This window comes from Bubalus kerabau, chromosome X, assembly GCF_029407905.1.
Source record: "Bubalus kerabau isolate K-KA32 ecotype Philippines breed swamp buffalo chromosome X, PCC_UOA_SB_1v2, whole genome shotgun sequence".
Taxonomy (NCBI): domain Eukaryota; kingdom Metazoa; phylum Chordata; class Mammalia; order Artiodactyla; family Bovidae; genus Bubalus; species Bubalus kerabau.
This window is the reverse complement of record NC_073647.1, coordinates 75,849,446-75,876,977: the sequence shown is the minus strand read 5'-3', so window position 1 is coordinate 75,876,977 and position 27,532 is coordinate 75,849,446. Positions and strand designations below refer to the sequence as shown.

The following is a 27,532-nucleotide window of genomic DNA, read 5'->3' as shown; positions in this document are numbered from 1 at the left end:
TATCTACTTCTGCTTCATCGACTACACTAAACCCACTGACTGTGTGGATCACAACAAACTGTAGAAAATACTTAAAGAGATGAGAATACCAGACCACCTTACCTGCCTCCTGAGAAATTTGTATGTGGGTCAGGAAGCAACGGTTAGCAACAGACATGGAACAGTGGACTGGTTCCAAATTGGAAAAGGAGTATAACAATGCTGCATATTGTCACCTTGCTTATTTAACTTCTATGTAGAGTACATTATGTGAAATGCCAGGCTGGATGAAGCACAAGCAGGAACCAAGATTATCAGAAGAAATATCAACAGCCTCAGATATGCAGATGATACCACTGTAATAGCAGAAAGTGAAAAGGAACTAAAGAGGCTTTTGATGAAGGTGAAAGAGAGTGAAAAAACTGGCTTGAAACTCAACATTAAAAAAGCTAAAATCATAGCATCTGGTCCCATCACTTCATGGCAGACAGAAAAACAGGAAGCACTAACAGATTTTCTTTTCTTGGGCTCCAAAATCACTGCAGACTGTGACTGCAGCCATGAAATTAACAGACACTTACTCCTTGAAAGAAAAGCTATGACAATCCTAGACAGAATATTAAAAAGCAGAGACATCACTTTGCCTACAAAAATCTGTCTAGGAAAGCTATGGTTTTTCCCATAGTTATGTGCAGAAGTGAGAGTTGGACTATAAAGAAGGTTGAGTGCCAAATAATTGATGTTTTCGAATTGTGGTGCTGGAGAAGACTCTTGAGACTCCTTGGACAGCATGGAGATCAAACCAGTCAATCCTGAAGGAAATCAAGGACAGTTGCTGAAGCTAAGGCTCCAATACTTTGGCCAGTTGATGTGAAGAGTTGACTCATTGGAAAAGACCTTGATGTTGGGAAAGATTGAAGGCAAAAGGAGAAGGGGGTGGCAGAGTATGAAATAGTTAGATAGCATCACCAACCCAAAGGATGTGAATTTGAGCAAACTCCAGAATGTAGTGGAGGGCAGAGGAAACTGGTGTGCTACAGACCATGAGGTTACAAAGAGATGGACATGAATTTGCACAACTGAACAACAACAATGTAGCCAATTAACAATGCTGTGTTATTTTCAGGTGAACAGTGAAGTGAGTCAGCCATACCATATACATGTATCTATTCTCCACAAACCCCTCCCATCCAGGCTGCCACAGTACATTGAGCAGTACTCCATGTTCTATATAGTAGATTTGCTGGTTATCCATTTTAAATATAGCAGTGTGTACATGTCCATCCCAAACTTCCTAACCATCCCTCTGTCCTTGAACAGACGTAAGTTTAGGCAAGCATGATCTCTCTCTACAACAACTGAATCTCTGGACATTGAACACTGATAGTGGTTTCTCACAGAGTTGGACACGACTGAAGCGACTTAGCAGCAGCAGCAGCAGTGATTGAGAACTCACTGTCTTTTGAAGTAGTATTTTCCAGTTTTAAACAGTAAAAATTATTAAACTATTCTTTATGTTTTGAACCAAAATTTGCCTTTCTGTAACTTCTACTCAAAGGATAATTTATGTACTGGGCTTAATTAATGAACAGTCACTTGTCTAAATTTCTTCAATGATATTCTGCAATTTAGAATTCCTGCCTCAGGAAGTGTTCTGTTGAAACTATTTTCTGAAAGAGACTAAATCCCGAACAACAGAACACATTGAATGTAAATTAAACAGTGCTCTTGAGCAGAAAATGAAACTGGTTCCATGACATGGACTTTAAGGAAGCCTACATAATGTAAATAGTGCTGAAAATGACTGATAAACCTGACCTGCAAACACAACTGATATCCTACCTTGGTGATAACTAGTGAGGAAAATTAGAGTAATATGCATGAACGTGTCTCATTCAAATACTTTGATTCTATTATCTAAGCAGAATCAGAAAGTATTTTCAAGTAATTAATGACAGTATACTCCAGAAATATCAATATAGTAGACACTTTAAAAATGCATTTCTTTTAGTTTTTATAGAAAGAGTGCTCTTTTCACCATAATCCTGTTTTAAAGTTTAATGGTTCAGAGTTCTTTGCTATAACAGTGTTATTTTATGACTGCCCCAGGGAAATAAGTAACAACCTACCCAGTACAATTTGAAAGGCACTAGTAGTAAACTCAGGGAAGGCAATGGCAACACACTCCAGTACTCTTGCCTGGAAGATCCCATGGACGGAGGTAGGCTGCAGTCCATGGGGTCACGAAGAGTCGGACCAGACTGAGCAACTTCACTTTCACTTTTCACTTTCATGCATTGGAAGAGGAAATGGCAACCCACTCCAATGTTCTTGCCTGGAGAATCCCAGGGATGGCGGAGCCTGGTGGGCTGCCATCATTGGGGTCGCACACAGTCGGACACGACTGAAGTGACTTAGCAGCAGCATCAGTAGTAAACTGTCATTGCCCCAAGTCTGTTTACCAAGGGTCTTTCACATTTGGGGGCTTAGAGTTTATTTACTAGTTATTTCCAAGCTCTTAAACATCAATACACAAATTAGATAAATGTACAACAGAAAGATATTATAGGAAAAAGAAAAGAATATGGTCTTCAGAATTTTTTAAATGCAAAAGGACAAGAACTGTATAAAAATATGCTTAATTCTCTAGAAATCAAATAACAAAAATAAAGCAACAAGATCCTTGTTTTTAATCTATTGTTCAGTCACTCAGTCATGTCTGACTCTTTGCAACACCACGGACTAAAGCATGCCAGGCTTCCCTGTCCTTCACTATCACCTGGAGTTCACTCAAAATTTTATCTATGATAGTGGCAATTCTATTTTTACTAACAATTCCTACTATTGATGAGTTTGGGAACTGTACCCTCTTATTCACTTTTGATAGTAGTGTAGATTGTGATTCATTTCTTTATATGGTGATTAATGTAAACATAAAAAATTAATAATAAACAATTATAGCAAACATGATCTAAAGAAGATGAAAAAGCTAACGTCTCAGAAATCCCTTGGGATAAATCTCTTGGCTGCCACCACTCCCAGACAAGAAAGTTAGACTTGCTGAAATGTTGTTCATGCATGAGAGAAATCTGAAATGTTATGAGGAGGGGGTGGATATTAACGATATCTTCAGAATCAGTAACAAGTAGAATGTAGCTTCTTCTATAATTGTCTATCTTCTGTAATTCTGTATCAAAACTTGTATAATATTGTGACTGGCCACCAACGTCAAGAATTGTACTTAGTGGAGAGCATAATAGTATTTCGCACTTCTTGCTGTTTCACCTCAAACAATCTCACCATTAACTCTGAATCCAGCCATGCCTATCAGGGATGGTTTTGTGCAGGCTTTATCCTATTTCTCACCAACTACCTCAAGAAGCTCCCATGTTTCTCTCATTTATAGCCCTAGGACTTGTCTGATGCCACAGCATGGGTCACTTATGAGAGCACACTTAGCAGCCTTGCATGTGTTATCAAGAAGTGTGAGGGAGTTAACACCCAAGGGAAAAACCATCAAACAAAAGATGATGAGAGTCAATGAGTAAGTGCTTTTGCCACTTCAGTTCAGTTCAGTTCAGTCACTCAGTCGTGTCCCACTCTTAGCGACCCCATGAATCGCAGCACACCAGGCCTCCCTGTCCATCACCAACTCCCGGAGTTCACTCAGACTCACGTCCATCGAGTCAGTGATGCCATCCAGCCATCTCATCCTCTGTCATCCCCTTCTCCTCCTGCCCCCAATCCCTCCCAGCATCAGTCTTTTCCAATGAGTCAACTCTTCGCATGAGGTGGCCAAAGTACTAGAGTTTCAGCTTTAGCATCATTCCTTCCAAAGAAATCCCAGGGCTGATCTCCTTCAGAATGGACTGGTTGGATCTCCTTGTAGTCCAAGGGACTCTCAAGAGCCTTCTCCAACACCACAGTTCAAAAGCATCAATTCTTCGGCGCTCAGCCTTCTTCACAGTCCAACTCTTACATCCATACATGACCACTTGAAAAACCATAGCCTTGACTAGACAGACCTTTGTTGGCAAAGTAATGTCTCTGCTTTTCAATATGCTATCTAGGTTGGTCATAACTTTTCTTCCAAGGAGTAAGTGTCTTTTAATTTCACGGCTGCAGTCACCATCTGCGGTGATTTTGGAGCCCCAAAAAATAAAGTCTGACACTCTTTCCACTGTTTCCATATCTATTTCCCATGAAGTTACGGGACCAGATGCCATGATCTTAGTTTTCTGAATGTTGAGCTTTAAGCCAACTTTTTCACTCTCCTCTTTCATTTTCATCAAGAGGCTTTTTACTTCCTCTTCACTTTCTGCCATAAGGGTGGTATCATCTGCATATCTGAGGTTATTGATATTTCTCCCAGAAATCTTGACTCCAGCTTGTGCTTCTTCCAGCCCAGCCTTTCTCATGATTTACTCTGCATATAAGTTAAATAAGCAGGGTGACAATATACAGCCTTGATGTACTCCTTTTCCTATTTGGAACTAGTCTGTTGTTCCATGTCCAGTTGTAACTGTTGCTTCCTGACCTGCATACAAATTTCTCAAGAGGCAGGTCAGGTGATCTGGTATTCCCATCTCTTTCAGAATTTTCTACCATTTATTGTGATCCACACAGTCAAAGGCTTTGGTATAGTCAATAAAGCAGAAATAGATGTTTTTCTGGAACTCTCTTGCCTTTTCAATGATCCAGCGGATGTTGGCAATTGGTCTCTGGTTCCTCTGCCTTTTCTAAAACCAGCTTGAACATCTGGAAGTTCACAGTTCACATATTGCTGAATCCTGGCTTGGAGAATTTTGAGCATTACTTTACTAGCGTGTGAGATGAGTGCAATTGAGTGGTAGTTTGAGCATTCTTTGGCATTGCCTTTCTTTGGGATTGGAATGAAAACTGACCTTTTCCAGTCCTGTGGCCACTGCTGAGTTTTCCAAATGTGCTGGCATATTGAGTGCAGCACTTTCACAGCATCATCTTTCAGGATTTGGAATAGCTCAACTGGAATTCCATCACCTCCACCAGCTTTGCCACTTACCCTGCCATAGAAACTCTAGAAATGCATCCTATATGATGCTTCAGAAGTTTCTGTAGGCCTCAGCATTAGGCTACCAAGTACTGCTTTTACTCTGTCCTAGATGTCTTTCTCCACAGGCACTCAATCAATCCTACAAAACTCAGATTACTTTCAAAACAAAACAAAAAGCACGTCATGCAAGCCTTTGTTCTAAGTTCTATTTAGAAGAAACCCAGGTTAAGACAATATGAATAACTTCACAGAAAGACATTTACTTTCAATAAATGAGAAAAATATATCAGATACAGGAAAACTTTTCCTTCCAATATAGCATGTGTAACAGTTTAGAAAGCAAAAATATTCAATAACAGGAGGTTTGCTTACCTTGGGTCCCTATAACAAAATACAGTAAACTGGGTGACTTAAACAATAGACATGTATTTCTTACAGCTCTGGGGTCTGGGATGTCTAAAACCAAGGTGCTGGCCAATTCAGTTCCTGGTGAGAAAACTTCTTCCTGGGTTTTAGACTGCCATCTCCTCACATAGAGGCTTTCCAGGTAGGCCTAGTGGTAAAGAACCCACTTGCCAATGTAGGAGACTTAAGAGAAGTGAGGTTCCATCCCTGGGTTGGGAAGATGCCCTGGAGAAGGGCACGGCAACCCACTCCAATATTCTTGCCTGGAGAACCCCATGGACAGAGGAGCCTGATGGGCTACAGTCCATAGGGTCGCAGAGTCAGACTCAACTAAAGTGACAGAACATGCATGCAAGCTCCTCACATAGCGGTGGATGAGGAAGAGAGAGAGAGAAAGAGGACATGAATTAATGAATGAATGAATATGAGAATGAATGTGTGTGGAAGTAAGTGAATGCTCTAGTCTTTTCTTATAAGAGAACTAATCCTATCATGAGAACCACAGCCTTATGACCTAATCTAAACATAATTACTTCCTAAAGGCCCCACCTCCTAATACCATCACAGTGAAGGTTCGGACATCAACATACAAATTTTAAGGGGACACAAGCATTCAGTCCATAATAGCCAGAAACCAAAAGGATCCCATAGTACTTGAAGTGGATTTTAGAATTTATATATATATATATATTTTTTTTTTTTTTTAACTTTACAATATTGTATTGGTTTTGCCATATATCAAAATGAATCCGGCACAGGTATACATGTGAGTTAGAGAAAATTATTTATCAAATTTTTTTTTTTTACCAATTAAAAGCACATCTCTCAGATTCCTAGTACTTTAAAAATTATTTATCAATTTTTTTTTTACCAATTAAAAGCACATCTCTCAGATTCCTAGTACTTTAAATATATTTAAATATATATTAAATATATTATATATATATTTTATATGTATTATATATAAAAATATATTAAATATATTTAAAGTACTAGGACTCTGAGAGATGTGCTTCTAATTGGTAAAAAAAAAAATGATAAATAATTTTCTCTAACTCAATCATAAAATTATTACTTTTGGCAACCTATAAATTCTAGGGAAAATGTAAAGGGATAATTCCTTAAAATACTCATTTTTTTGCCACTTTGTTTCATTGATTTTTCATAAGCATCCAATCTCATATACCAAGTTTGGTTTGCTATTTATTTATTTAGAGTTTTAGAAGTTAGCATAAAAATTAAATATAAAAGGATATTGTTTGACTTTATTTTAATCCTAGCTATATTTTAAAAGAGTAAACCATTTCCCCTTACAGTACAGGGGATAAGAGATGCTTAAGGTTACAGAACAATATAATGAGGGAAATTAAAATACTCACTTTGTTTTTTTTACCTTACCCTAATAAAGATGATAGTCAGATACTCTGCAAATTCAGGGCAAATGACTCCTTATAGCCTCTAGTCATTCTAATCAAGAAATAGAGAAACAACAGTTTGCTGAGATAGCTCAGGTATCATCTAAAGTGAAGTTGCTCAGTCGTGTCCGACTCTTTGTGACCCCGTGGACTGTGTCATCTAAGGGGGCACTAAAAGTATTAAGTGCTCATTCACAACATAGTGAGCAAACTGTGCCTAAGTGATTTCTGAGAGTAAGCTGAGTACCTTTCTGAGCCAGATATATCTTCATTTGTCTAAATGGTTAATTGGATGATTCAGTTCATTTGCTCTTCTATTTAGCTGACAATTACCATATATACCTTATATGGATTACCCTTTTTCAATAAAATGACATTTCACTGTAAGGCAACACTGAACACAATTTATATTACTTAATGACTGAGAAGGCAACTTATATCTAATTACAGGACCTCAGGGACATCACAGTAAATCCCAAACATCACAGTGATGTACAAAGAATTGATTGAGCTAATCTTTTGTGATTTCAAAGAAATTATCAATTTCTTTATGTCTTATTTTGTTATACACCTCTTATATTGTACATAGAATAATTTATCAATACTTTGAATATGGAAATACCAATACTTTATCCACTTCAATAATTAGCTATTTCTTTTTCTTTCTCAACCACAGAAATTGCCATTATTTAACTCCTGACTATCTTTAAAGAGGAATTTTCAACATTCTGAAAGTTTTCTCTGTTTTTTTCTTCAGTTTCAAAGAATTACAGTTCAAATATGGAAACTGGAGAATTCCCTATTAACTAGCCTGATATTATAAACCTAATTACTTGTTCCAAACGAAATGCAGCATAAGTTGAATCCTCATAACTACACAGTTTTATTTAAAGTGGCATTACATAGGGAATGAGGAAAAAAACATTCAGATTATGAAACTAGTGAGTTAATTCTTCTTTTAGAAATGTATTATGTAGTTAACCCTGAACAAATTGTAGAGGAATTGGCCATTTGGGGAGCGATAAACCTATTAATGAAGCAGAGACCATTGATGCATTTGAATTTAATAATTTAATAATTGGATAATAACTGTCTAGTAGTGATTCTTGACTCCCTTTAGGAAAAAATATTCTTGTAGTTGCTATAGTTGAACAAACATGAAAAGTATAAAGTCCAAGCAGCAATGGCTTCCCTATTTCCTTGGTCTCTGCCAACCCAAACATCCTGCTTAAGGAAGCCAGCAGCCCACTGTAACTTTTCTTCTCTTCCTACAAAAACCCAACCATTTTGCTGATCAGTTTTGCCTAATAATTAAGCCACTGTGTGAAAATGAATCATCATAGAAACATATTTATTCCATCCCGATAAATTCAAAGCAAAACCTATCAGAAATTTGTTTTAAGCAGTGATTTGTTTTGCCTGTGTTTTTATCCTGCTAGTCAATATAAATAAGGTCAACTAGATGTTTACGCCTTTAAAATCTTTTTTTTTTATTTTAGAGACATAGTTCTAAAAAGTCATATTGATATTAGCTTTCAAGTACTACTGATTTGGGGTCTTGTAGATCAGATCAGATCAGATCAGTTGCTCAGTCGTGTCCGACTCTTTGCAACCCCATGAACTGCAGCACGCCAGGCCTCCCTGTCCATCACCAACTCCCGGAGTTCACCCAGACTCACGTCCATCGAGTCAGTGATGCCATCCAGCCATCTCATCCTCTGTCGTCCCCTTCTCCTCCTGCCCCCAATCCCTCCCAGCATCAGAGTCTTTTCCAATGAGTCAACTCTTCGCATGAGGTGGCCAAAGAACTGGAGTTTCAGCTGTAGCATCATTCCTTCCAAAGAAATCCCAGGGCTGATCTCCTTCAGAATGGACTGGTTGGATCTCCTTGCAGTCCAAGGGACTCTCAAGAGTCTTCTCCAACACCACAGTTCAAAAGCATCAATTCTTCAGCACTCAGCTTTCTTCACAGTCCAACTCTTACATCCATACATGACCACTGGAAAAACCATAGCCTTGACTAGACGAAACTTTGTTGACAAAGTGATGTCTCTGCTTTTGAATATGCTATCTAGGTTGGTCATAACTTTCCTTCTAAGGAGTAAGCCTCTTTTAATTTCATGGCTGCAGTCACCATCTGCAGTGATTTTGGATCCCATAAAAATAAAGTCTGACACTATTTCCCCATCTATTTCCCATGAAATGATGGGACCGGATGCCATGATCTTTGTTTTCTGAATGTTGAACTTTAAGCCAACTTTTTCACTCTCCTCTTTCACTTTCATCAAGAGGCTTTTTAGTTCCTCTTCACTTTCTGCCATAAGGGTGGTGTCATCTGTATATCTGAGGTTATTGATATTTCTCCCAGCAATCTTGATTCCAGCTTGTTTTCTTCCAGTCCAGCGTTTCTCATGATGTACTCTGCATATAAGTTAAATAAACAGGGTGACAATATACAGCCTTGACGAACTCCTTTTCCTATTTGGAACCAGTCTGTTGTTCCATGTCCAGTTCTAACTGTTGCTTCCTGACCTGCATACAGAATGGATAAATAATAGACCCTGGTCTTGTAGACAGGGTCTATTATTTATCCATTTGATATACATTCTCTTTCCTTACTTAATAACTACCATTGTTTTAGTTTGGGTACTGATGCACCCAGAAAAAAAACTTTCTCATATTCCCTTACACTGAGGTGTGGTCATAGACTTTCTGTCAATCTATAAATTCTGGGGAATATGGAAGTGGATAGCTCCCTAAAAAGTTTATTTTTTGCCATTTAAAAAAAAATTATTTTCCACTTGCAACATGGAAGTTAGAGAGTAAGACAGTTTTGATAGTTTATAAAAGAGGGGAAGACACATATCCTCATTTATCCTGAACACTCTTGTCAGGATGGTTAATAGCTGGACTTCCATCAACGATTCTCAGCTGGATATTACATGTTAAAGCAACTATAGGAGAAAGAAAAAAATTGAATCTCTGTGTCCCCAAGGAATCTCTGTGTCAGTTATGGGCTTCCTATCTCCAGAATTCTTTTTTTTTTTTAATTTAAATTTATTTATTTTAATTAGAGGCTAATTACTTTACAATATTGTATTGGTAACACAAGAGGGAAATGACTCCTATCATGTTTAAATTTCTGTTATTTTAGGTTTTTCTGTTATATACAGCTAAAACATATTTTATTGTATGAGTGTTCATGAATTAAGACATTTTCTATTTAGAAGAAAAAGTTAATAATACAAATTTCATCAGCTTTCACATCCTTCAAATAGTGAAGGCCAGAATTTAATCAAAGTATAAACTCAACTACAAAAAGCAAAGACTCACAGTGTCATGTCGTAAATATAAAGAACTTTACATTTACATTGTGTGGAAATGAGCTAGAAGTAATCACTACTATCCTTACAACAAGAAAAAAGCTGAACAAAATTAAAATCATTTTTTCTTGAACCCATAGGGAACAACAGTCACAGAGCAAATCACTGTCCTGAAATCTGGAGACACAAGAAAATTCAGTGAGTCACAGCTGAGATCTCCTTAAATGCAGCAGAAACCACTAAATTGGTAGCTGTATCTCAATGATGAATTTCACCAATTGTTGGAGGCCAAGTGTGGGCTAATGTGAAAGTAAGAAACTCCTATGATTCACAATCTTAGGGAGGTCCCCACACTTTTGTGGTCTTTACCTCTAGCGTGAAAAGCAAACAAAAATTTCATAGTATACCAGGGAGATGAGAAAAGTAATCATTTTGAAATATTCCCAAATGTTCTCCATAAGAAAGGCATACTTTTCAGTGGTTGTGATTTTATCAGAGCCTGTCCCATGTCCCTAGGAAAATAGCATTCTGCTCACTTTAGCCTCCTTTAATCTTCCCATCTCACCCAAAGGGGAACTGAGAAAAAAGGAAGATATATAAGAACAACAAACAAAAAGCCATTTGTGAGGATAACAGGGCAAAGCACAGGCCCAGTAAAATAATGAGATTTAAATAGGAAGATTATACAGGCTTCTGCATCTTGACAGCATAGCACCAGTACAATAACAGTAGGTTACAGCTGAAAAGACACATAAGACACATACTTTTATTTTATAAATAAGAGGACAACTTAGCAGATTCCAAAGTTAAGAGAGGAGACAAAAATAAGGACACTAGAGGAACTGGGAGTCTCTCCCAACTAAAACTATACTAAATATTTTCAATTCTTACATAAGTGGCCTACTTACCTCAGTTCTTAAGAAGCAAAACAAGGGTCAGAACCACACTCAGATATGACAAGGATTGTGGAATTATCAGACTAGGCATTAAAATAACTATGATAAATATGTTAAGGGGTCTATTGGAAAAAATACAACATGCAAAAACAGATGAGTGATGCAGAGAGATAGGAACTCTAAGACAGAATTTAAAAGAAATGCTAAAAATCAAAAACATTGTTAACAGAAATGAAGAATGTCTATGACAAGCTCTTAAGTAGATTGGACAAGATAAGGGAAGAATCAGTGAACTTAATGTGTCAATAGAAACTTCCCAAACTGAATTGTAAAGGGACAAAAATAAAGAAAAAATACAGTGTGGAATATGTAAGACCTGCAGGACAATATCTAATGGAAAGCATAGAATGGACAATATCAAATATATGCATATATGGAATACCAGAAGGAGACAGGCATAAAACTTTTCAGAAATAACAACAGAAACAAGACCACAGACCTAGAAAGTGCAGAGAACACTAAGCAGATAAAAACACCAAAACTGCTACGTGTAGGCATATCATAGTAAAATTATGGGGGTGGGGGGGAAATGGGGAAAAAACTTAAAAGAAGCCAAACTGGTTGGGGAGAGGGGAACCTACGTTGCTTATATAGGAAAAAGGCGAATAATTACAGCAAGCTTCTCATCAGAAAGCACAAAAGCAAGAAGAAGGTGGACTAGAACATTTAAAGTGTTAAAAAAGCAAAACAAGCTGGAATTCTATACCCAATAAAATTATTGTTCAAAGTGAATGAGTACCACTAAACATCTATTCTAGTGGCAAAAATCTGTTACACTGGCTACTCCAAATGCTGGTAAGGATATGGAGCAACAGGATTCATTACTAATGAGAATGCAAAATGGTACAGTCATGTCGGAAAACAGTTTGGCAGTTTCTTATGAAACTAAACATATTCTTACCATCTGATCCAGCAATCACATTTCCTGATATGTACCCAAATAAGTTTAAAACTTATGACCACACAAATACCTGCAAACGGGCATTTATAGCAACTTTAGGTATAAGTGAGAATACATTGAAACAAAAAGATGTCCTTCAGTAGGTAAATGGATAAATAAGCTGTGGTACATCCAGACAAAGGGATATTATTCAGCATTAAAAAACTGAGCTATCAAACAATATAAAGACAGAGAGGAACCTCACATTCGTATTACTAAGTTCAGTTCAGTTGCTTAGTCGTGTCCAACTCTTTGTGATCCCATGGACCACAGCACACCAGGCTCCCCTGTCCATCACCAACTCCCGGAGTTTACCCAAACTCATGTCCACTGAGTCGGTGATGCCATCCAACCATCTCATCCTCTGTTGTCCCCTTCTTCTCCTGCCTTCAATCTTTCCCAGCATCAGGGTCTTTTCAAATGAGGTCAGCTCTTCGCATCAGGTGGCCAAAGTATTGGAGTTTCAGCTTCAGCATCAGTCCTTCCAACGAACACTCAGGACTGATCTCCTTTAGGATAGACTGGTTGGATCTCCTTGTAGTCCAAGGGACTCTCAAGAGTCTTCTCCAATGCATATTACAAAGTGAAAGAAGCCAAACTGAAATAGTTACATACTCTATGATTCCAATTACATGTCATTCAGGAAAAGGTAAAACTATGGAGCCAATAAAAGATATATCAAGGGTTAGAGGGGAGAGAAGAATGAACAGGCAAAGCACAGTGGGTTTTAGAGCAATAATATTATTGTATATTTGTCAAAAACCACAGAAAATACAAAATTATGAGTGAATGCTAGTGTGAAGCCACTATGGTGGACAGTATGGAGCTTCCTTACAAAATTAAAAGTAGAGTTACCATATGACCCACCAATCCCAATTCTGGGGATATATACAGAAAAGATGAAAACTTTAATTCAAAAAGATACATGCACCCCAATGTTTATAGCAGCACTATTTATAATAGCCATGATATGTAAGCAACCTAAATATCCACTGACAGATGAATGGATAAAGAAGATGCGGTATGTGTATGTGTAATAAAATACTACTGCTGCTGCTGCTGCTGCTAAGTCACTTCAGTCGTGTCCGACCCTGTGCGACCCCATAGATGGAAGTCCACTAGGCTTCCCCATCCCTGGGATTCTCCAGGCAATAACACTGGAGTGGGTTGCCATTTACTTCTCCAATGCATGAAAGGGAAAAGTGAAAGGGAAGTCGCTCAGTCGTGTTTGACTCTTAGCGACCCCATGGACTGCAGCCCACCAGGCTCCTCCGCCCACGGGATTTTCCAGGCAAGAATACTGGAGTGGGGTGCCATTGCCTTCTCCAATGAAGTACTACTCAGCAATAAAAAAGAATTAAATAATGCCATTTGGAGAAGCATGCATGGACCTAGAGATTATCATATGTGAAATAAGTTAGAGAAATGCAAATATTACATGATACTACTTAATGTGGACTCTTAAAAAATGATAGAAGTGAATTTATTTACAAAACAGAAAAAGTTTAATAGACATAGGAAAACAAACAAACAAACAAACAAAACATGGTACCAAAGAGGAAAAAAGGGGAGGGAAGGGTAAATTAGGAATTTGAGATTAACAGATATACACTACTATATATAAAATAGGTAAACCATAAGGACCTACTGTATAGCATAGGGAACTATATCCAGTATCTTGTGATAATCTATAATGGAAAAGAATCTAAGAAAAGATATACACAGAAATCAATAACAGAAAGAGCTGGGGAATCTCAAAATATTTGGAGATTAAATAACACACATATATAACATGTGGCTAAAAGAAAAAGTTTCAGGATAAAATTAATCATATTTTGAGCTAAAAAAATAAATAAAATATAGTTATCCAAGCTTGTGGGATGCAGAGAAAGCAGAGTTTAGAGGGAAATTTGTAGCACCAAATGCATATAATGGCTTCCTTGGTGGCTCAGTGGTAAAGAATCTGCCTGCCAATGCAGGATATGAAGGTTAAATCCCTGGGTCAGAAAGATCCCCTGGAGATAGAAATGGTAATTCATTCCAGTATACTTGCCTGAGAAATCCCATGGACGGAGGAGCCTGGTGGGCTACAGTCCATAGGGTTTTAAAGAGTCAGACATGACTTAATGACTAAAGAAAATGCATATAACATAAAAGAAAAATATCTAAACTCAACAATCTAAGTTTCCATTTCAGTAAACTAGAAAAGAACAACTTAAGCCAAAAGCAATAAGAAGAAACAAAATTTAAAGCAGAAATCAATGAAAGTGAAAACAGGAAATCAATAAAGGAAAAAACCCAATTAACATCAAAAGTTGGTTCTTTGAGAACATCAGTTTGAAAATTGATAAATCTCTTATCAGGCTACCCAAGGGAAAAAGAAGACACACATTGCTAATGTTTAAACCAAAAGAGGGGCCACAACTGCTGATCTCACAGACATTAAACAGATAACTAAGTAATAGTATAAATCACTCTGACCAAAAATTTGATACTTTAAATGAATTGTCTTTCAATTCCTTGAAAGACACAAACTATCAAAACTCACACAAGGAGAAAATAGTATGAATAGACTTAAATGTATTAATGAATAGACTTAAATGTATTAATAGCTCATAACCTTTCAAAAAATCAATAGCTCATAACCTTTCAAAAAATAAAGCATTGGCCTCAATTTCACTGGAAATTTTTGATGAAAAAGTGATATTCATTTGACATTCATTTGATATTCAAGTGATAACATTTGAAGAAAAAGTGATATTCATTCTCCACAATATTTTCCAGAAAATATAAGCTGAGAAAACATTTCCTAACTCATCCTATAAGACCGGAGTAACCCTAATAATGAAATCAGAAAGACATTGCAAGAAAGAAAAACTATTCAACAACATAGCTTATTTACATATTAAAAAACCTCACCAAAAAGCTAGCAAATCGAACCCAAAAATGAAAAAAAAAAAAAGAATTATACACTATAATGAGGTGACATTTAGTCCAGATGTAGGTTAGTTGAACATTTGAAAATCAATCAATGTAATTCAGCACATCAACAGACTAAAAAATTTTTTTAAAATATGATCAAAAATCAAGGCTCTAGAAGGAGATTAGTACAATAAAACATATTGACTATAAATGAAATTTCAAACCTTTTTGAATGAAGGATTCCTGCTCCCTCAAAAAATAAAGGTTAAGCGATTGAAATAAAAGAGCTAGTAAATTAAAGTCAACTAAAGTGCCTTCTGATCCACTCTACACAATGATGTATGATTCCTACTTAGTGGAAGGTCAAGATCCTTCATCTAAAGTGAACCCAGCACACCACTAGAGTCACACACCTTGTAGTCCCATGAATTATGCTATCCTCTCAAAATTTAGACATGACCTTTCTACATTTGAAGGCATCATTGAAGAAATTGATGGGTGCTGATGTTTCTCTGTGTGTAATAGTTGAAGACATTTTATAAAAAACACAATTCAGGTCATTGTAATCAATAGTTCTTTCAGAAAACACCAAGTAACACATAGATAATTAAATTGACATACAAAGATAGTGTAGTTAGACTAATGTTACATTGTAGAGCTTGAATATTAAGGAAGCTTGGGAATTTAAACCTTATTCTGAAAGCACATTCACAATCATGATTAGATTTATTCACCTTTTCTAGCATTTTTCATAACTTTATATAAATATAGAAATTAAAGATTAAATATATTTCAAAGCCTCAAATCTGTACAAATTAATCGACATTTGGGATTTACTTTGCAAAGAAAGTATTTAATATTTTATGTTTGTAATTCTGGATATTGCAGGGAAGTGATATGAAAAAGATATCAAGGGAAAATGGTGTTGATCATTTAGAGAAACAAAGTCAGTAGGCTGCATTAGAAAACTATGTTTAGAATTGCCCATAACTTGTTAATAATTATGATTCAGACCATTGATTCTTAAATTTTTTTGTGTATATAAGCATTATCAACTGTTTTTGTTTAAAATGTAGATTTCACCCCTTGGATTGAGCCAAGATTCAACAATCTTAAGAGGCATCACAGATGACTCTAATAAATGGTTATATCTTAGCTTCACATATAATCTGCTCCTCATATGGTATGTTTAGGAAGCCTAACGTCTGCGTGAACTTGCTGGACTCATGCTTGGGAAATCAAACATAAGGGAAGAAAATATTTAGAAGTAGAACTTGACTTCTATACATATGTAATTAAAGAGAGAATTTCAGAATAGGAGACAGTAGTGAGATATCCCAAATCAGAATATAAAAATATGTGTAAGAATTATAATTTTAAGCATACTTCATTATGTCCTAGCTAAGCCCTGATCCTGCTGAATAGTTTCTGAAAGTCATGGAGAATAGCTATCTAAAGGTATTCAGATCAAAGATTCAGGACTTTTCTTCTATGGCTGTTCTGTGGGAATGAATGAATGTGAGTGTATTTGTATATCAGTATAACTGTGTACTTGTGTGAATATGTCTACTCAAATAGCACTATAGGAATGTAAGTTTGTAACAAATACCCTGGTATTTATTAAAGTGATAATCAATTATTGTCTTAGGAAAATCTTTTGTCAAAGGATCTATTTTCTCAATTTCATTTTAACTTAGCACTGGAAGAAATGGCACTTTTCAGTTAGTCAAATTTTAGTACAGCCAATCTATTAATAGAGCTCTTGAACTCATCTGCCTGAGTGTTTTCTCTCTCATTCTTTCTGCATTATCTAGAGTTTTATTTCCACAGTGAGTAATTCTATCTTACACACTCTCTATTGAAATATTGCACTGATCGCTCATCAAACAACTCTCTAATATTGACTTAATTTTCCCACTGGACAGATAACACACATGAGTTGATAGGAATCTTCTATTTCACTTGGCAATTTTATTACTTAGTGTTAACAAAGATATTGCTACTCTTTGCTTTTAAAAACCACTCTATTAGAAGTTCATTTAGTAATCCTTAAGAGTTGAGTTTCCTCCAGTAAATTGATCGAATTGAGTTTGATACTGAACTGGTGAAAATTCTGAAAGTGTGTTCATTAAACCATAACTCGTCCACTTCTTAATTTCTCAGAGTTATTTTTTTCTAACTCCATGATTCCCCAAAGCTGTTTTGTTAAAGGTAATTAATGTTATATGTACAAAATCCAGTCAAGTTTTTTCACTCTCAAATTTTAGGCAGCATTTAACACTGATGATTGACTGGTCTAAGGCTATCTTTGGATTATTTTCACTCTTTTGGTTGCAAGATATTACATTATTTAGTTTCATCTGCTACTTCTCGAATTACTGTTTCTTTACCTCTGTTGTTTTTATCCTTCCTTAAGTTTTCTCCAAATGTGAGCATGTACTAAAGTCTTAGTTCCTAACCACGGAATTACTGTTCTAAACTACTTACCGTGGTGAATTCCATCTCATACCTTCAATTATCTTCTCTAGATATATAGACTTGACCTATCCTATCTTCAGAGCTCAAGTTTCTTAATATAAATTGCCTTATGAACATTTCTATGAATGCCCTTCAGTTACCTAGTTACTTCCTCATATTCCCTTGAACATAATGATTCTCTCAAATGAGGATGGGAAACTCATTCATTTTGCTCATCCCTTATATAATGATAAGTTACCCAAACCTGTCAACCTTTCCTCTTCATTTCTCACATACATCTGTTATTTTTTTGTACATAGCAACTTTATTTCCAATATGTCTATTATTTTTAATTCAAACCTTCTAACTCTCAGTACTTCAGACTGAAAAATAATTTTTCAGCTAACACTGTGAACAAAAATTTAAATAATCACATTTCCCTATTCCTACATCATTCCAATCCTACCCACTCATTCCTATGGCCCCAACAGTAACATCCTATTACTCTTTCCTATAAGCCATAGGACTTAGTACGTATACCAGCACTAGTTACACAGAGCTATCTTATCAGTTTGGCTTTTGTTCACACACAGCATGTATTTAAACTCTAGTGCTTCTTATAAAGAAGTACACACTACTTTATAACATGGACTCCTGCTCTACCCATAACTTTATTAGGCAGTAGTGTTAAGATTTCTTCAAGCGTGGTATCCTGAGTGATTCTTCCATATTGCAGTATCATAGTTAAATTACATAATAAATATCACATATAAAAATTAATATATGCTCATAAGCACTGTCAAGATATAATAATAGTTCTTTCATGAATATATTACTGTAGAATTCACAAGGCACCTCCCTTCAATTACCTCATTTAAACATCTCAACAAGCTCAGATGATGATATTGCTATAAATTTTTATATTTTTTCACAAATGACACTGAAATTTTTAAAAGTTTACTGACTTGCTTATTTCAAAATTCATGCCCTATGATATAAATATATCTATTCACTTCTGTGAAATATTGTAAAATAGAGAGCTATAAGGTGTTGATTAAAGTGTTTTTTTACAATTGTTTCAAAAAAAGGAATGGATAAATATATTTCTAGTCAATGGATTATTTTTTTAGCAAGTAATTAAAATTTAAATAGGTAAAAAAATATTTTTACACCTGTATCATACATTGAACTAGACACACAAAGCATTCTCTCTCATGAAAATTACATTCATATGGGGAGAGTCAGAGATAAAATTAAACATATAAATAAGCAAGAAAATATCAGAATATATTAAGGTCTCTGCAAAAAGCAAAAAAAGAAAATGTGGTCATGTGATGATTTTGAAATGGTAGTTATAGAAGTATATGAAACAAAAATATTAATTGCAATGGCTGCTGAGTGACACGTCAAAGTGATTATGCTAAAAATGTAAATTGAAATCCATTACAGCATTAAATACAAAGTATAATGGCTAAGTAAAATATAATGTACAAAAAAAAAAGACTGGAAAAAATATCAATATGTTTATACTATTCATCTTAAGGCACTCTAATTAGAGGAATTTTTTTCTCCTCTTCTACACAATGCTATTGCTATTGCTATTGCTAAGTCACTTCACTCGTGTCTGACTCTGTGCCACCCCATAGACGGAAGCCCACTAGGCTCCCCCGTCCCTGGGATTCTCCAGGCAAGAACACTGGAGTGGGTTGCCATTTCCTTCTCCAATGCATGAAAGTGAAAAGTGAAAGTGAAGTCGCTCAGTCATGTCCGACCCTTAGCGACCCCATGGACTGCAGCCTTCCAAGCTCCATCCATGGGATTTTCCAGGCAAGAGTACTGGAGTGGGGTGCCATTGCCTTCTCTGTCTACACAATGAGAATAATTTAACTTAATTATAATTTTGAAATAGCGTAAAAGTCAACCAGCTTGTATATGGAGAACAAGTATTCAAACTCAAATCTTCTATACCAGAATCTATTATTATTTATGCTACACAAAGTTTCCTATGAGGGAATGAAAACTGGTAGAAATGTGCTTATTTCATATAAAAATAGCAATAATAATATCAATAAAACAAGTTGTCACAGAATCAAAGTTATGAGCATATGAATGAAATTAACAAACAGGCACCATATTTGCTTCAAATCTGGCAAGTTTTTCATTGTCTTAAATTTGCTAGTCTTTCAACATTTACCAAGTTTTTCTAGTCACGGCCTCATTTCATAATATTTTAAAAATTTAAAATGAGTAAAATCTGGAAAGTGAGTGAAGTATAGCAATATTATTGTACAGTCCTATGACACATATGACACATACAGTCCTATGACACATAATCGCGATGGTGTGATGACTACCTAGAGCCAGACATCCTGGAATGTGAAGTCAAGTGAGCCACAGAAAGCATCACTATGAACAAAGCTAGTGGAGGTGAGGGAATTCCAGTTGAGCTATTCCAAATCCTGAAAGATGATGCTGTGAAAGTGCTGCACTCAATATGCCAGCACATTTGGAAAACTCAGCAGTGGCCACAGGACTGGAAAAGGTCAGTTTTCATTCCAATCCCAAAGAAAGGAAATGCCAAAGAATGCTCAAACTACCACACAATTGCACTCATCTCACACGCTAGTAAAGTAATGCTCAAAATTCTCCAAGCCAGGCTTCAGCAATATGTGAACTGTGAACTTCCTGATGTTCAAGCTGATTTAGAAAAGGCAGAGGAACCAGAGATCAAATTGCCAACATCCGCTGGATCATGGAAAAAGCAAGAGAGTTCCAGAAAAACATCTATTTCTGCTTTATTGACTGTGCCAAAGCCTTTGACTGTGTGGATCACAATAAACTGTGGAAAATTCTGAAAGAGATGGGAATACCAGACCACCTGATCTGCCTCTTGAGAAATCTGTATGCAGGTCAGGAAGCAACAGTTAGAACCGGACATTGAACAACAGACTGGTTCCAAATAGGAAAAGGAGTATGTCAAGGCTGTATATTGTCACCCTGCTTATTTAACTTATATGCAGAGTATATCATGAGAAACGTTGGACTAGCAGAAACACAAACTGGAATCAAGATTGCCGGGAGAAATATCAATAACTTCAGATATGCAGATGACACCACCCTTATGGCAGAAAGTGAAGAGGAACTAAAGAGCCTCTTGATGAAAGTGAAAGAGGAGAGTGAAAAAGTTGGCTTAAAGCTCAACATTCAGAAAACGAAGATCATGGCATCCGGTTCCACCACTTCATGGGAAATAGATGGGGAAACAGTGTCAGACTTTATTTTTCTGGGATCCAAAATCACTACAGATGGTGACTGCAGCCATGAAATTAAAAGACACTTACTCCTTGGAAGGAAAGTTATGACCAACCTAGATAGCATATTCAAAAGCAGAGACATTACTTTGCCAACAAAGTTTGTCTAGTCAAGGCTATGGTTTTTCCAGTGGTCATGTATGGATGTGAGAGTTGGACTGTGAAGAAGGCTGAGCGCCGAAGAATTGATGCTTTTGAACTGTGGTGTTGGAGAAGACTCTTGAGAGTCCCTTGGACTGCAAGGAGATCCAACCAGTCCATTCTAAAGGAGATCAGCCCTGGGATTTCTTTGGAAGGAATGATGCTAAAGCTGAAACTCCAGTACTTTGGCCACCTCATGTGAAGAATTGACTCATTGGAAAAGACTCTGCTGCTGGGAGGGATTGGGGGCAGGAGGAGAAGTGGACGACAGAGGATGAGATGGCTGGATGGCATCACTGACTAGATGGACATGAGTTTGAGTGAACTCCGGGAGTTGGTGATGGACAGGGAGGCCTGGCGTGCTGCGATTCATGGGGTCGCAAAGAGTCAGACACGACTGAGCGACTGATCTGATCTGATGACACATATACTGGTGATGGTATAGAACAATAACTATACTCTATCAGGTTCCTTCATGTGCTTCTAATCCCAGATACCTCTCTTCCCATTATAGACACCCTCCCCAGAAGAAATCACTATTTTGAATTCAGTTGCAATGCATTAATTTTGCCAGCTTTTTAATTTCATAAAAAATAATATTATGCAATGTTATTTTTTGTGCTGCTTCTTTCACTCAGTTATATTTTTAATATTCAAGTATTTTAATGAACTATTTTATTTTCATTACTATTTAACATTATACAGTGTATACCACAGCTTATTTATACATACTTTTTTATACTTATTTATACTTTTGATGGGCAATTAGATTATTTCCAGTTTGGCCCTACAATGAATAAAGATGCTAAGAAGCTGTCAGTACTTGTTTTTAGTGGACATATGTCCTCTCTTCTCTGGGATTTATATGTACATAGGAATAACAGACTTCCCAGGTGGCTCAGCCTGCCAATGCAGGACACCTGAGTTTGATCCCTGGGTAGGGAAGATCCCTTGGAGGAGGAAATAGCAAGCCATTCCAGTATTCTTGCATGGGAAATCCCATGGAGAGAGAAGACTGGCGGGCTACCGTCCATGGGGTCAGAAATAGTCCAACATGATGCGGCAACTGAAACAACAACGACAAAGAATAGAGTAGCTGAGTCATAGGATAGGTAAATATTTAGCTTTAGTCAAAACAAACAAAAAACACACACTTAAAATTCTAAATGCAATGAAAAAGTAGAAACTGATTTTTGCAATAACTAAATCAGTCTTGAAAATAAGGATTTCCTAGTCAAGGCTTTGTTTTTTCCAGGGGTCATGCATGGATGTGAGAGTTGGACTGTGAAGAAAGCTGAGCACTGAAGAATTGATGCTTTTGAACTGTGGTGTTGGAGAAGACTCTTGAGAGTCCCTTGGACTGCAAGGAGATCCAACCAGTCCATTCTGAAGGAGATCAGCCCTGGGTGTTCTTTGGAAGGAATGATGCTAAAGCTGAAACTCCAATACTTTGGCTACCTCATGCGAAGAGTTGACTCATTGGAAAAGACTCTGATGCTGGGAGGGATTGGGGGCAGGAGGAAAAGGGGATGACAGAGGATGAGATGGCTGGATGGCACTACCAACTTGATGGACATAAGTTTGAGTGAACTCCGAGAGTTGGTGATGGACAGGGAGGCCTGGCATACTGTGTTTCATCGGGTCGCAGAGTCGGACAGGACTGAGCAACTGAACTGAACTGAAGGAAGGATAAAGAAGAATCTGGCTGATCATAATCTTATACTCGTTTCACTGCTGAATTTCATATCTCTGACTTAAGCAGGCAAGATTTGTTCTTTTTGCAGAAATAGTAAAGGCCATAGTCCACACTACGTCCTTCCCAGTAGAGAAAGGAATGTAAATCAAGTACACACTATGTATTCACCACTTCAAATGCATCTTCTCAAAAGCATTATTTACCTTCACAAATAATTTCAGTCTCACAGGGTAGAGAGGGGCATGGCAACCCACTCCAGTATTCTTGCCTGGAGAATCCCCATGGACAGAGGAGCATGGCAGGCTAAAGTCCATGAGTTTGCCGAGTTGGACGTGACTGAAGCGACTTAGCAAGCATGTATGCAAAATAGAAGAAAACAAATATTATAGTTTTGTTTTGCTGCCAAATTCCCTTTATATTAACAGCATTTTGAAAAAAAAAATTGTTATTATTTTAGAAATTCTTTGAATATTCTGGGTATTAACCCCTTATCTGTTATGTTGCTGCTACTGCTGCTAAGTCGCTTCAGTCGTGTCCGACTCTGTGCGACCCCATAGATGGCAGCCCACCAGGCTCCCCCGTCCCTGGGATTCTCCAGGCAAGAACACTGGAGTGGGTTGCCATTTCCTTCTCCTATCGGTTATGTTATTACACACTTAATAGACTACAGTATAGTATAAGCATAAATTTTATGTGTGCTGGGAAACATGCTTCATGACTTGCTATATTGCAATATTCATTCTGGAACCAAGCCCACAATGTCTGCAAAGTAAGTCTATACTACATGTCCAGGTTTTCTCTATCTTCTCATGTTGTCAGGGCACCATATTCAGCTTTTCATCACTGTGGTTCATTTAACTATTTCAGGCTAAGTCTTGATGAACAATAGGAATCTAGCAATTAATATTGACTACTTTCAAGAAACTTAGTGTTCTAGAGGTGGTAGCCATGCATATGAATTTTCCTTTGGAAGGGTGAAGGAGGGACCAACTAATTTCAATTATGGGAAAACAAAAGGTGATATTTGAAACTATTCATTCTTTTTCTCACTTTAGTTCAATCACTCCTAGAGTACAATCCAACATTTTCCTACATTTAGATAAATTAATTTAAGCATATATTATTCCTTCTTTGGAGCTGAACATTCTCCCCAAGATTCCTGTCCTTCTAGGGGTTTACTATTTTTTTTTTTTTTTTACTTCTGACTTTAAGGCCCTGATTTTACTGACATCTGAATCTTATTCTGTAATATCATACCAATATTTTCTTCTTCTCTGTACTAAATCATTTATAATTATTTCCAACAGGCATTTTTGTGTGTAGCATACTTTACTAAAGGTATGAGCAGGTAGATGGAGAAGGAAATGGCAACCAACTCCAGTATTCTTGCCTGGAGAATCTCCTGGGCAGAGGAGCCTGGCAGGCTACAGTCCATGAGGTTGTAAGAGTCGGACATGACTTAGCTACTAAACCACCACCACCACCATGAGCAGGTAGAAGAATCTTACATGGCAAGAACAGCAAGAACTTAAATTACTTATTTATGTTCTTAAGAGCCTTTGGCTACCCTAACTGAACGTGTTGGAACCACCTACTCCTCCATACACTTTCACTTTCACTTCTCTATACCTTGTGAGCTAAGTCGCTTCAGCCGTGTCCAACTCTTTGCAACCCTATGAATTGTAGCCCACCAGGCTCCGCTGTCCATGGGATTCTCCAGGCAAGAATCCTGGGGTGGGTTGTCATGCCCTTTTCCAGGGGATCTTCCAACCCAGGGGTTGAACCCACATCTCTTATGTCTTCTGCATTGGCAGGCAGGTTCCTTACCAATAGCACCACCTGGGAAGCCTCCATAGCTTAGAATTCCATAATTTCAATTGATTATCTCTTTACTTTCTTCTCGTGACCCACAAAATCTATTCACTTCTCAAGCAGAGTTTTAATTATTTTCTATTGCTGCTGCTGCTGCTGCTGCTAAGTCGCTTCACTCATGTCCAACTCTGTGCAACCCCACAGACGGCAGCCCACCAGGCTCCCCCATCCCTGGGATTCTCCAGGCAAGAACACTGGAGTGGGTTGCCATTTCCTTCTCCAATGCATGAAAGTGAAAAGTGAAAGTGAAGTCGCTCAGCTGTGCCCGACTCTTAGCGACCCCATGGACTGCAGCCTACCAGGCTCCTCCATCCGAGGGATTTTCCAGGCAAGAGTACTTTTTCTTAAACCTGGTTTCAGGACCTTATCTTCATAGCTAAAAAGTTTAGTCTCTCTGCCCCTTCCTATTCAACAGCCAGCCATATTTCCTTATGTAATGCCAGCCATGTCCCCAAGACATATTTGGCGGTATTGGGCACTTGCTCACCAGAGTTGCATTTAACTATGATAAAGTGAATATTACCATCAATGACTGCTTCACTGACCTTACATGGCAAGAACAGCAAGAACTTAAATTAGTTATTTATGTTCTTAAGAGCCTTTGGCTACCCTAACTGAACGTTTTGAAACCACCTACTCCTCCATACACTTTCACTTTCACTTCTCTGTACCTTGTGCGCTAAGTCGCTTCAGCCGTGTCCAACTCTTTGCAACCCTATGAATTGTAGCCCACCAGGCTCTACATGGTTTATATGTTCTGGTGTGATTCCACCCATGGCAAGTTCAATGGCACAGTCCAGTCTGAGAAGAGGAAGCTTGCCATCAGTGGAAAGCCCACTTTCATTTTTTAGGAGCAAGATTCTGTCAATATCAAATGGAATGCCACTGGTACTGAGTATGTTATAGAGTCCACTGGTGTCCTCACTACTTTCAAGAAGGTTGGGGCTTACATGAAGGGTTAGCCAAAAGGCTAATCATCACTGTCCCTTCTGTTGATATCCCATATTTGTGACGGGCATGAACCATAAGTACAGCTCCCTCAAGATGGTCAGAAATGCCACGTGCACTACCACCTGCTTGGCACACCTGGTCAGTATCACTGTAGAGGGACTCACACCATCACTGCAAGCCAGAAGATCATGATGGGCCCCCAAGGGAAACTGTCCTGGGATGGATGAGGAACTGCTGAGAACATCATCCCTGCTTCCACTGGCACTGCAAAGGCTTTGGGGCAAGATCGTCCTGAGCTCAATGGGAAGTTCTCTGGCATGGCCTTCCATGTCTCCATTCCCAGCGTGTCTGATGTAGATCTGACCCACTTCCTGGAGAAAGCTGCTAAATACGATGGTATCAAGAAGAGGTAAAGCAGGCACTGGAAGGCTCGCTAAAGACCATTCTAGGCTATACTGAAAACCAAGTTTTCTATTGCAATTTTAGCAGTGACACCCACTCTTCCTCCCTGGATGCTGAGGCTGGCATTGCCCTTAACAGCCACCTTGTCAAGCTCATTTCCTGGTATGACAGTGAATTTGGCTACAGACAGAGTAGTGGGCCTCATGGTCCACATAGCCTCTGGGGAATAAGAACACCCTGGATCTCCAGCCCCGGTGAGAGCGTGAGAGAGGCCCTCAGCTGTTGGGGTACTCACCTCAACTGGATCACCCCAACATACTGAGAGTATCCATATCTTTCCATCCCAGAAACCCTGAAGAAGAGGAGGGACTTAGTGAGCCTTACCTTGTTATGTACCATCAATGGAAAATACCCAGCCTAAATAAGTACTTTACTTTTCTAAATAAAGACAATTCTTTTCATGAGAGAAATTCTGTTACCAACTTTTGAACTGTATATTTTCAATCTGCTACACGCGTATTTTTGTCTTGTTTACCTTTCATGTTAACCCACTGAATGATGCATTTTATCTCCATTTTATAGATTAGAAAACTGATACTGAACAAAGTTACTTGAAGTTAGACAACTACAGATACAAGAATAGGATCAAAATCTGATTCTGAAGGCCTGTGCTTTTATGATGTGTGCATGTGTGTATGTGTGTACTTCTATTTATATATCCTACCCTGCTTGATTAGGAAAAATCTCAAAGCCTAAATCTACAAAAGAAGTCACTATCATTTATGTAGAATAGCAATTGTATATAGAATTGGAGTCAATAACGAACAGAACTTTTTCCATCCCTAGAATTTACTGAAACATTCATATTCTGTTTGTTTGTATTCTCTGTTTGTTTCTATTCTTTGTTTGTTTCTGTTTCCACATATACTCCTCAAAAGGAGAGAGAGATCACTTGACAAGTATGCTCATAGAATTCTAAACTGTTACATCTAATTGAAGAGGGGTTATAAACAATTTTAAGATCTTCTCTAAGCATATTTTTCTATAAAAAATGAATACCACTAAATTTGAATACTACCCTTTAGAAAGGACTTCCCTGGTGGCTCAGACGGTAAAGCGTCTGTCTACAATGAGGGAGACCTGGGTTCAATCCTTGGGTCGGGAAGATTCCCTGAAGAAGGAAACGACAACCCACTCCAGTACTCTTGCCTAGAAAATCCCATGAATGGAGGAGCCTGGTAGTGTCACTGGCCCCTTAGTGTCACTGGAAACCATTAAAATAGCTGATACCAAAGTAGAGAGGGATAGAATAAACAAATCTTGCCACCATTAAATTGCCATTCTCTTCCTTTAATTCAGTGTAAATAGAAATCCCCAAAGCCTTCATTATACATTAAAGTATCTAAAGCAATATGTTATCTTCTGTGTTTTATGAAATACCCTATAAAAAATGGTTTTGCTGATCTGGATGAAGTTCAAACTGGAATCAAGATTGCCAGGAGAAATATCAATAACCTCAGATATGCAGATGACACCATCCTTAGGGCAGAAAGTGAAGAAGAACTAAAGAGCTTCTTGATGAAAGTTAAAGAGGAGAGTGAAAAAGCAGGCTTAAAACTCAACATTCATAAAAGTAAGATCATGGCATCCAGTCCCATCACTTCATGGCAAATAGATGGGGAAACAATAGAAACAGTGACAGACTATTTTCTTGGGTTCCAAAATCACTG

General features: G+C 37.6%; 1 long non-coding RNA gene and 1 pseudogene across 9 annotated transcripts in view; one reads left to right on the top strand and one right to left on the bottom strand.

The window, feature by feature from the left end:
- Positions 1 to 27,532, bottom strand: part of LOC129639899 (uncharacterized) — a 243,309-nt gene that overhangs the window by 74,254 nt on the left and 141,523 nt on the right. For 2 of the 9 annotated variants that reach the window (XR_008708658.1, XR_008708660.1), the window contains exon 6: positions 26,098 to 26,154. The exons of 4 other annotated variants lie outside the window; for them this stretch is intronic. This is a non-coding gene — a long non-coding RNA (uncharacterized LOC129639899). Of the gene's footprint in view, positions 1 to 21,391; positions 21,948 to 22,780; positions 22,923 to 26,097; positions 26,155 to 27,532 lie in introns of those variants that run through there. 3 more of the 9 variants (XR_008708655.1, XR_008708657.1, XR_008708656.1) reach the window with 3 other exon arrangements.
- On the top strand, positions 25,186 to 26,032 carry LOC129639898 (glyceraldehyde-3-phosphate dehydrogenase-like; annotated as a pseudogene).